This window comes from Ochlerotatus camptorhynchus, unplaced genomic scaffold, assembly GCF_037179485.1.
Source record: "Ochlerotatus camptorhynchus isolate MF236.1 unplaced genomic scaffold, CSIRO-AGI_Acam_v1.1 ptg000436l, whole genome shotgun sequence".
Lineage (NCBI taxonomy): Eukaryota > Metazoa > Arthropoda > Insecta > Diptera > Culicidae > Ochlerotatus > Ochlerotatus camptorhynchus.
Window position 1 is genome coordinate 208,218 of NW_027040922.1, and position 10,233 is coordinate 218,450.

Consider the following 10,233-nt stretch of genomic DNA (forward strand, 5'->3'; position numbering starts at 1 on the left):
AACAAATTCTACATTCGTACCCGTAGGTACAAATATCTCCCCTGCTTCAAATGTTTCATCTGTACCTACTCCCCTCGCTGCTAACAATGTTCAGCGAGTTAATGGAGCTACCTATGCTGCTATTGCAGCGGGTAGAAATCAAAATACTAACCAACGTTCTAACGGAAATTTTGACAATTTTGACTTAGGAAGCATTACTGCCCCCAAAATGGAATTTTTACAGAATTCATTAATTGACATGATTTCTGATATGCTTAAATCTAACTCCATGTTTGATGCTATTCAAACTGGAGTAAAATTTGCAAATAATATTGTCATGACTTTAAAATTCAGTAATGGATTTTAAAGCATTAAATATTGTAAATTGGAATGCTCGATCTCTTAAAGATAATGAAGACGAGCTATTTAACTTTTTAAGAGTTCATAACGTGCATATTGCCGTTATAACTGAAACGTTCCTTAAACCTGCCCATAAGGTTAAGAAGGACGCAAATTACTTGATTTATAGAAATGATCGTCTTGATGGACCCTGTGGTGGCGTTGCCATCATTATTCATAGACGAATCAAACATAAAATTCTTTCTTCATTTGAAACCAAAGTTTTTGAAACTTTGGGGGTTTCTGTTGAAACAAAATTTGGACAACTTACGTTTATAGCTGCCTATTTGCCATTCCAATGCGTAGGCCAGCAAAAGAATTTTCTCAAGGGTGACCTCCAGAAACTTACCCGTCATAGGTCTAAATTCTTCATTATTGGTGATTTTAATGCAAAACACCGCTCATGGAATAATGCTCAAAGCAATTCCAATGGTAATATTCTGTTTGATGATTGTTCTGCAGGTTATTACACTATTCAATATCCAAACAGCCCAACATGCTTTTCTTCTGCAAGAAATCCCTCCACTATTGATTTGGTCTTAACTGATTCATGTCAACTTTGTAGCCAATTGGTTACCCATGCTGACTTCGGTTCTGATCACCTTCCAGTAACTTTTGAAATATCCCAAGAAATAATTTGTAATCCCAACAGCTCTACTTTCAATTACCATAGAGCTGATTGGGAGCAGTATCGAACATTTATGGAATATAACTTCGATCCAAACATTCCTTTGCAAACCAAAGATGAAATTAATTATGCTCTTGAATCTCTGACTACTTCTATAGTTGAAGCAAGAGCTGCCTCAGTACCAAAATGCGAGGTTAAATTCGATTCAATTATAATAGACGATGATCTTCAGCTCTTGATCCGTCTTAAAAATGTCCGTAGGAGACAATATCAAAGAACACGCGATCCTGCCATGAAAGTTATCTGGCGGGATTTGCAAAAACAAATTAAAAAGCGATTCTCTGCCCTGAGGAACAAAACTTTTGAAAATAATATTTCTAAATTAGACCCGAGTTCCAAACCCTTTTGGAAACTCACAAAAATTTTGAAAAAACCTCAAAAGCCTATTCCAGCGCTTAAAGAAGGTGGTAAAATTTTGATCACAAATTTGGAAAAAGCTCACAAACTTGCTAAGCAATTCGAGAGTTCCCATAATTTCAGTTTGGGTCTTACTAGTCCTATTGAGAATCAGGTTGCTCGGGATTTTCTGAATATTTTCTCTCGGGAAAATATTTTTGATGATTCCTGGGGGACTGATTTGGACGAAGTAAGGTCTATAACTAAAAAATTTCAAAATATGAAAGCTCCAGGTGATGATGGAATTTTCTATATCCTCATCAAAAAACTCCCAGAGAGTACCTTGTCTTTCTTGGTAAAATTATTTAACAGATGTTTCCATTTGGCATACTTTCCTGATAAATGGAAAAATGCAAAAGTTGTTCCAATTTTGAAGCCGGATAAAAATCCAGCTGAAGCTTCTAGCTACCGTCCAATAAGTTTGCTTTCTTCAATAAGTAAACTTTTTGAAAAGATAATTTTGAATAGAATGATGCTTCACATCAATACGAACTCAATTTTTGCAGATGAGCAGTTTGGATTTCGCCATGGGCATTCAACTACTCATCAACTCTTAAGAGTTAACAATTTAATTCGTTCAAACAAATCTGAAGGCCACTCAACTGGAGTTGCTCTTCTAGACATAGAAAAAGCATTCGACAGTGTTTGGCATGAAGGTTTGATTGCTAAATTGAAAAAGTTTAATTTTCCACTTTATATTATGAAATTAGTTCAAAATTATTTAACTGACAGAACTCTTCAAGTAAATTATCAAAATTCCAAATCTAATCGACTACCTGTTAGGGCAGGAGTTCCTCAGGGTAGCATTCTTGGGCCTATATTGTATAACATATTCACTTCGGACCTCCCTGATGTGCCTCAGGGTTGCCACAAATCTTTGTTCGCTGATGACACAGGCATTTCCGCTAAAGGAAGAAGTCTTCGTGTTATTTGCAGCAGACTTCAGAAAAGTTTAGATATTTTCTCTTCTTATTTACAAAAATGGAAGATTTCTCCCAACGCTTCCAAAACTCAACTTATAATATTTCCACATAAGCCTAGAGCTTCGTTTTTGAAACCTAGTAGTAGTCACATAGTCACTATGAACGGAGTTCCAATTTCCTGGTCAAACCAAGTGAAATATCTTGGATTAATACTTGACCAAAAATTAACTTTTAAAGATCACATTGAGGGCATTCAAGCCAAATGTAACAAATATATTAAATGTTTGTATCCTCTTATAAACAGGAAATCCAAACTTTGCCTGACGAATAAACTTCTAATATTTAAACAAGTTTTTAGACCGGCCATGCTTTACGCTGTACCAATATGGTCTAGTTGCTGCACTACCAGGAAAAAAGCACTTCAAAGGATTCAGAACAAAATTCTGAAAATGATTTTGAAGTTGCCTCCCTGGTACAGTACAACCGAAGTACATAGAATTTCGAATGTTGAGACTTTAGCACAAATGTCCAACAAAATAATTAATAATTTCAGGCAAAAATCGTTGCAATCCTCAATTGCAACGATTAATTCCCTTTATACTTAGATAAGATTTAGTTTTAGTTTTTAGTTTTAAGATATCAATTGTTATACTGACATGCAGGTTAAAAAACCTGTTTAAAATACTGAATTGCCAAGACATGAACAATGTTAAAACACTTAGATATATATCATAACAATTAAGGCTGGTACGTTACTGCAGTAACTGGAGCACCTAGGTTAAAATGAAATGTAATTTATTTTGAATTTGGAACAAATAAAGAGTTAAAAAAAAAAAAACGTATGAAATGCAGTGTCCTTTAAATTCCATAAGTGTTCCTGAACGGTTGATATGTCTAGGCATCGAATTGAAAACATTTATTCCTTTAAAATATAATGAATTTTTTGGTGTCCTTATTTTAACCGCGTTTCTAGTATTGTATCTATGAAATCACTTCGATTTTCAATTCGATCACACCAATATCGAGGCAGCAAACCGTGAACTACTTTAAAAATTAAGACCATAGTCAAATATACAATGATTTGCTTCACCGAGAACCATTGTATAGATGCCTTACGCATCAAATTTGAGGAAGCAAGGGCAAAAGTCTAAATGAGGAGCGATGATTGATTTGTAAAGCTGTATTTGACTGGTAATAGTTAAATCGTTTTTCAATCGACATAGAATTCTTGGAAATTTCCTTGATGAAATTGTCAATGTGAAGGGAAACTTAAGTTTGTCATCAATATCATCAATAGTCGATCGATCAATTGTCTCATCATCAATTACAACAGAGACGTTCTCATTTACTCGATTCCCTGAAATTAGCATAAACTTAGTTTTACTTATATTCAATTTGAATTTCTTATACTTCAATATAATCTGCAAAAAGATCTCAAAATCATCTGCAAAAAGATTAATGTCGCAAAATCGTCGCAAGTTATTAATATACAGGTAGGTAAATAACAGGGGCCCTAATATACTTCACACGGTCCCACGGTCCCCACGGGACTGAGTGTTCTGGTATCAACAAAGAGTTACTATTCAAATACTCCAACAGCTAGCCTTTAACAAGAAGTTCTAACACTTTCTCTAATGTGTACTACATGTCGATGGGACGAAACTCTTCGGCTTTAATCGTTCCAGCAACTTTTTGAATATGAACCACTAAGAATTCCTTCCAAATTTGTGGTACATGTCCAGTTTGCAATGATTCATTAATAAGGTCCAGCAAGATGTGACCAATGACATGAAAGCAATCTTGAAAAACTTTAGCATTACGATTATCTACTCCAGCCAATTTTCATAATGAAAAGCAAATAAGTTCATCTAATGTAATTGGGTGAAAGCTTTCAAATCTTCAACTGCTATTAACTGGCTGCTTTATTTCGCCAGGTTCATCGACCAATTCAATTAATCCACGAAACACTGCCGACAAAATAATCATTAAATTTAAATGCAATTACTTGTTTTGACTATTCTAATGTGCCATTAAAAGTTATGGATCGCGGTTTGCAATTACTAGGTTTTAATAAAGATTTGAAATTTTTCCATAACTCTTTGCTGTCATCCCTTAACGCTATACCATTCTTGAATTTACTAAAAAATGCTTCAATGCGCCCAAAAGATCTACGTCAGATGTGATTAGGTGTAACATCCATTAAGAGAAGCATTTGGAGGTTACATTTTTCAAGAACTAACAACGAATAGTGTCTACGGAAATAGATTTTATCAATCCTCAGGATCTCAGTTCAACTCAGGAATGTGTCAACACCAAGTGGGAGCTGTATTTATATTGGCGCAAAATCAACTACCCTTTTTATTTTGAGTAATTCTTGCTCAACTTGCAAAAATGCAACATCAAGCATTGAGCAACAATAAATTTGCAACTATGTTTAAAATTTTAAATGAACAACCATCCTGAAACTACACCAGTATTAATTGTTAGAAACTAGCAAGTCATTCATACTTAATAATAAGGTTCAGTGATTAAGAAATATTTCCCTGAATTTGAATGAAATTTCCTGAGATTCTCTGATTTTCCAGGTCCAAAAATGGATTCTCTTGTATTCCCTGATTTCCAGGTTTTTTTCAGGTAGTCGACACCCTGACATACAATTTGACCGTTAATTCCACTAGAAAAAGATCAGGACCGTAAAAATTATAACCGAACACCGAATACCAAATCTAGGGGTTTTTAGATGACTATTAAAATTATTTTTTACGCTCTCCTGGTCTTCGGTTAACGTTTATCACAAAAGTACTAAACAATGAACGTAGTAGTTTTTGTGGAGAGTGAAGTGTGAAATAAAGTTGAAATATGAATAATTTGCCTTATTTTATCAGTTCATTCCTGTTTTGAAGCACGGGAGATATTTAAATTTAATTGAATTATAAAGTGCACACAGCATTTAAATCACTGCATTAAATCATGTGACTTCATTAAAAAATATGTACATTTCTTTCATCTATCAAACCGCATCCAAATGGAAAGTGTTTTAATCAAAAGCACAAACCGAATCGTACCTGTTAGTGAATATATATGTGCACTGATGCTGCATATGCTGATTGCACTGCGCGGGCAGGTTCCTTCCTGATGTTTTACCTTTAATTTTCCCTGTAATCATTTAAAAAATTCTAGATCCGCCTTTCTACATCTGGTGGTTATTTTCACGTACATATAGCAAACAGTGCACTGGATCGTCGTTCCTGGTCATAATCATTCCGCTTCACTCTTACGAAGAAGGCCGGCGAAAAATTTTGCACTACAAAGGGAAATTACGCCATTAATTTTTGAGCGAGCACCAAGCGGATCTTAATTTTTGTTAGAGTACATTTACCACTTGGGCATAATTATTTTATGCATATTCATAATTTTTAACGATTCCATCTGTTAGAGCTGCAAAAAACTGTGATGCAAAGTGAGGATTTAATTACAGCAAAACGAGAGGGATGAAATGTTCACCTGAAGTGTGATATAGCTAGACCAGAAGCTGGGATTACCACCTTTCGCGTAATGTGCACGACCAAGTATGCATGGGTAAAGCATGTAGGGAACTATGTACGTATTCTTTTATCAAACGGGAGATTGAGAGGATAGCAGGTATATTGTAGGTACCGTAGAATGGAAAAAAAATGATCTCAGAAATTAATTCAGCAGTAATTGGCATATTTATAGTTAAAATTATTAAATTTACTAGGAAATCATTTAACAGAATTGATTGCATTGCTCTAATTTCACTGGATATCGAATTATCAGAATTATCGAATTATCGGATTATCATAATATTTACGAGGCATTTGGATAATATTTTGCCTTAATAATTACCGTATAACCCTATTATTTTATGGTAGCAGTCTCGAGATTTCGACCGAGCAATTTTTGTAAAACAATTGAAATTCTATTGATTTAAACATAATAACAACTAAAAACCTTCTGAGAAGGAAAGAGTTAAATTTGTCGGGCTATGTAGTGGTACCGCTCTCTTTATGAGACTGTATCGCCCTACAGGTTAGTATGAGATCAGCGAGCTTGAAACACGGCGGTGTTCCGTGTTTTGAAAGATACCGCCAGTATTAGAAATATAACTAAAATGAATAGATAGCGTATTCAAATGTTCTAGGAAAATGTGTCTTGAGTAATTTTCTACAAATGAAAGCCACCTTTCTAGGTTGGCAGTATATGACCAAATTCATGCTTAATATTTCAACTCATAATGCATGGATTTCTCTGTCATAGACACAAGAATGCAGTATAATTTGCAATTGGCTAACTGAATTGGTTCAAGAGTCAAGAACTCTTGATTGTAAAGCATTCATTAAGAAAATGAACACGTTATCTACTCATATTTTTATATTTTTAATTGGACATGAAAAATATCAACTGATTCCATTATACGGTTCACATGTACATAAGCCGGTGGGCTTCGATCTTTCGTCTTGGCTTCAAAAAATCAAATAGTATGAAAAGAAGGAAGCACGGTGTGGAATAACTATCCGCTGAGATAGAATAATGAGTCTCACCATGACAATGGAGCTCTGTGACAGGCATTTCAAAACATTTCCTACGTCTCATTTGTGGTTTCGTATCGAATACTTTGTTTGGCTTTCTTTCATTCCAATCCAGATCGTGTGAACTTACTGTTAGTTATGATTTTTTCTCTCTTATTTGTAAATTAATAAGCAAACGAAGGTATACATTTGAATGTTTTTAATTTCAATACGAAATTCCTCTGAAGCACGTGCCAGACAACTATCTCGTTTGTCCTTAAATGATCCAAACCCATCAATGTAAAGCGTTTCAAGCAGTTAGAACAGAACACAGCATTAATGTACAGATAGATCTCGATTTTGTCAATACGTAGTTTTTGCATTTTTGCGCATCGCACACACTTAGATTTTTTGCCGAGATTGGCACCACCGAGCAAACTCGGCATTTATTTTTACTGAGATCTCAGTTTAATTTATGTTTGTTAGCCGCGATCTCGACAAAATTCCGTTTGTTAACTGAATTTTGGCAATTTTTTCACTGAGATCCAGCAAAATAGATTGCCGAGCTGATCGGTGGTGCCCATCTCGGCAAAAAATCTAAGAGTGAAGGATTAATTATTTACGATTCTTTAAGTCAGTTTTCTGCAGGTCCTTTCTTTGACATTCAAAATGCTTACAAATATAAGAAAAACTGTGTTGGATTAGACAGAGTAATGTATTATTTGTTTAAGTGTCCTGTTGTTTTCCATCGATCTTGTTTTCCGTGCTGAGCACCAATACTACCGACGCAAGGGAGGCAGCTCCCACACCTGGACCCTACCAATCGACGCATCAACTCATGAACCGGGGACCAACGGCTTTACTTCCCTTCCGAAGAGATGTTATGCCTCAGAACATCCCGGCGGCGCCAACTGGGATTGAACCCAGACCTGCTGGGGTGAGAGGTAATCACGCTTACCACTACACCACCAGCGCCGCTATTATTATATCTTCTTTTTGGGTTTTATTACGTTCCTACTGGGACTTTACATTGGCAGAGAGAATTCTAAGCCTTTGCATAAGTATAATTGCGTCGTAAGTACAAGCCAAGGGTAGTCGAGAAATTTTACAAACCGAAAAATTCCTAGACCGGACCGGGAATCGAAACCACCTGCCTCCAGCATAATGAGCGATTATATCAGTATATCAAAATCAGATTTCACTTTGTTTTCATTTTCTGCTAGGCTACCTTCCCTTGAAAAGTTAAAATATGACGAACGATTGAAGTTTATTAGATCCAATAGCATAGAAACAGACGATGTGATTTTTTTTAATTTTGAATTTAGTTTTCATGACAAATTTCAGTGGAATTATATTCAATATAGGACACATAAATCATACAAATTCACTCACCCCGCCGGGATGTTCTGAGGCATAACATCTCTGATGACGTAAAGGAAAGTAAAGCCGTTGGTCCCCGGTTCATGAGTTGATGGGTCGATAGGTAGGGTCCAGGTGTGGGAGCTGCCTGCCTCCCTGGCATTGTTAGCATTAGTGCTCAGCACGGAAAACAAGATCGACGGAAAACAAATCAAGGAAAACGAAAGGTATAATCGTTCATGATTACATAATTTGACAACCCTGTGGTCGAGTTAAAGGCCATCAGATCGAAAATGATATCCAAATGTTATATGAAGAATATCAAAATGACAATAATTTTTGCCAGCATTAAAAACAAATCACTTACTGGTTAAGATACTGATAGTTTCGTGAATAAATATTAAAAAGTGTAATCAATGTGTTAATTTTTATACCACGAAAACAAAAAAAAAAAAAATCTAATTTTGTTAACATTTTAACATTTGAACTAAAACGGTTATATCAACCAATTCCTAAACTTGTGGAAAGAACTTATGTATTTTTTTAACCTATTTAGTGCATAGTACACGGAAATTTGGAGCACTATGGAATTCGTCTTTCTTACGAACATTCTTACAGTATCATCTTAAACTAGAGACAGGCTTGCAATTGCTCATTACAGCTAAAATGTTATTATTCTAAAGTATAGAGCTATATTATAATGATACATTTTGTTTGTAAGATACAGGAAGAGGAGGTAAAGTTTGTGTATGACACATAACACCTGTCAATTTCGCTTCCAGAGTGTCATAATTAGCGCTCCCTCATCGAGATTGCTCATTACAGCTAAGATTATGATTATGACCCCCTGTAACCAAAATTGACAGCTTTTATGTGTAATACACAAATTTCATCCCCTATTCTTGCATCTTGCATACACAAATTATTACTATAATATCCAAAAGTTCACTATCGCAAGGGAGATGTTTTCGTTAGGAAACGTAGCGATGCGAATTTCGGAATCGCGTTATTTTCCGAGTGTCTTGTTTGTAATTGAGAATATCACCCCACCAGCGAGGGATAGCGTATGTTAGAATTTATTTACCTGTTAGTACATCATTTTCCTTAAACTTGATGAGGACACTTGATGTTGCGAAATATGTCAGAAGTAATCTTTTTTAAAGTACTGATCTTCACAACATAAAGGGCACCATTACGGAGCATTAGATTTGATACAATTATTTGCAGTTCTATTTTTTTCAACACTCCCAGCTGGGGGATCTCTAAATCTTCATAAATCTTCACAATTTTTTTGCACAAACTCATATTTTGGGGATATACATCTAACTGAGAGTGGTCTATAATAAATTAAACACTTTCTTTCAAAATGAAGCACCGTACTGCTCAGCCCTGTTTGGCGTCAGATTAGGGGAAGGAGGGACATAAAGAACAGGTGGAGCATAATGAGCATCATGTAGTTTAGCCTGCAATTTTTAAGTGTTCAAAACAATTTAATTTGTAGTATGATGTTGAACCTACTTCCAATTAATTTTTTTTAACAATTAGAAATTTATGGCTTAAGTAAAGGATGCTCATTATGCTCCTGCCCTTTTTAACAATATTTTGTGTATATACTAGCGTTGATAAACATTTGAAAATAATTTATTTTTATTCTCTCAAGCCTGATCGAAAATATTCTATTTCAGCCCAGAAAATGTCATCAAAATTAGAAATTTGGCATGGATTTCGTATAAAGAAACAGAGCCAGTAATTTCCATTTAATTCCACGTCCATTAGGTTCCAATACTTTAAATGTTTTTCGGCGTCTTGTACTTATCCACAATTGAGGCAAAAGACACTAAAGAAGTCTGCCCATTTGGGTGGTTCAACATATCGATTTACTCCACCCCACTCAATCTATGTCAAATCAGCTCCTAATCATTTCCCAAAATTTGCTCATTTGGTTGCGAACTGATACTGC